Here is a 2,500-nt window from a genome sequence, read left to right on the forward strand (position 1 = left end):
GCACTCACTAGAACATTCTGGAACAAACTATTAGTGTCCAGAGACGTCACTGACTGTGACGTTAAGAATCAAATGGAACACTGCTCCATGCAGATGACGACATGGCAATTATTTAGATCAGTCATAGCCGATCTGTGACTAACTTGTCAAAGCAATAACTGAACAAAGCAATAACTGAACATACTCATATAAACACAAGTACTGTGTCAAATAATACAATTTACAAATCAACACATTCTACACACTAGTACTTACAGCCATACGTAGCGAGATGTTGCTGTTGTGGGAACAACACTGACCACTACACGGCAAGAGACAAAGAGAGCAGGTGCTGGCCGCGGCTGGCTCGGGTGTGGAAGTGACCACTCATCACCCGCTCGGCCAATTTATACAAATTAGGCGAACTACAAAGACAATCACGTGGGCTGCAAACCAGATCGTCACTAATCTGAAGAAATCTGATGAGAACTGTGCTTGTTACAAGGTGTTCAGTAACAGATTTCTAAATGATTCCTGAACCAATTTGCATCGGATAAGTTGCAAAAGAAAGAGCTCAACGCCTACTTTATAATGAGTGTAAAATGAAGTGTTGATTATTTAAGATGAATTTATAATCTTAATTTAAGTCACCTGAACAGGGTCAGTTTTAACGAGCTCGTCGCTGAAAATTACAAACTGTGTTAAATCAGTTTCACGTAGGCGAACATAAATGGAATAGATTTAAAGATGGAATTAAGACGATTCTGCCAGTCTATAATACTAGTAGTTTACTGATCTGACAAAAGGGCTATTAATTAAATACTGTGGAACAGAAACACAAGTTTCTTCTCAGCCAATGACGTACCGCGACGCGACATTGGGCGAGCTGTGAGCAGGTGTCTGGCGAGGACAAAATGATGTAAGCAGAGTGACGTCACACATTCTGTGCGCGGGTTTGGAGGGAAAACTGTCGTCTGCTAATACAGCTTGTGCGTGAATAGTGTTGGAGCAAGCATAGCACGCTTGGTCACATATCATTTATTCATTTTTGTTAATTTTAGCCAATAACTGACACATCTTACTGCAGAGTTAATATAAATAGGATACCTATTCGTCTCACCATGAACTAAGTCATTTGGTGTTTTCATACTAACCCCTAAAAACTTTTTGAACCCAAACAAATGCACTGACTCACAATGCACAATAGCTTTTTTTATCCAGTCCCCACAGTTCTGATCCATATTGCACAATGGGTTGTATTTGAGCATCAAACATTTTAAGAAAAAGATCCAAAGAATTGCTATTCAATACAAACAATTTCCTCAACACAAATATCAATGCATTTTTTTTTTTTTTTTTTTGTTCTACTAGACAGGTCTCTACATGCTGCTACAAAACTTAAACGAGTTGAAAAAAGGACTCCAAGGTATTTATAAGCATTCACAACAGACAATGCAACACCATAAAAAAACACACCTTTCCCTCTCTGCCAAGTACCCCCCCTTCCTAAATACAATAATATTACTTTTATTCAAGTTAACACACAACTGTAATTTACTTGCTGCATTTTTCAGGCTGTTTAGTTGAGACTGTAAACTAGTAACAGTTTCTGAGAACAAAACTATATCATCCGCTAGTAATAAAACAAACAATTCAAAATAATCAATTGTAAACATAGCACCATGCCCACCCTTCTCTATTACTTCTATTGCCAAATCATTTATGAATAATGAAAATAAGATAGGACTGCACACATCCCCTTGTTTCACACCTCTAGTACAATTGATATAATCAGTAAGCTTGTCTCCAGATCTGATTCTTGTTTTTACAACATTACACATACTCTTAACACAATTAAAAAGCTTTCCTCTAATACCATGTTTAATTAAGATAGGCCGTAATATGTTCCTGTTAATAGAATCAAATGCCTTTTCAAAATCAATAAAGGCAACATAAAGTTTGCGATTATAATAAAACTGTTTCTGAATTAAGGCCAAAAGGGTAAACATATGGTCAGTTGTTGAATATCCTCGCTTAAAACCAGCTTGATATTCCCCAGTTACATTATTTTCCTCAACAAATTCCTGAAGTCGCCGATTTATTATTGTACTAAACACTTTGCTACTAATATTTGACAGTGATATGCCTCTATAATTATTTGTATCATTAATATTACCTTTCTTGTATAATGAGAGGATAACAGCCTCACACCAGCTTTCAGGATAAATGCCCTCATCAAATAGCTTGTTGAAGAACTTTACGAAAAAATGTATACTTTGTTCACAAGAGTTGTTTTTTTAAGAATTCTCCAAGAATACCATCGGGACCCGCAGCTTTGCTGTTTTTTTACTTTTCTAAGCGCAAAAAGAACATCTTCGTGTGAAATAGGGCGATTCATAGAATGATTCTCCACATCTGGTAACACATATTCATCACTATCATAGGATAAATCTTTATCAAGTGAGGCTTTAAAATGGCCAAACCATTTATCAATAGAAACAGCATGCTTCGGTTGCTTCTT

The sequence above is a fragment of the Babylonia areolata genome, chromosome 35 (assembly GCF_041734735.1).
Source record: "Babylonia areolata isolate BAREFJ2019XMU chromosome 35, ASM4173473v1, whole genome shotgun sequence".
NCBI lineage: Eukaryota > Metazoa > Mollusca > Gastropoda > Neogastropoda > Buccinidae > Babylonia > Babylonia areolata.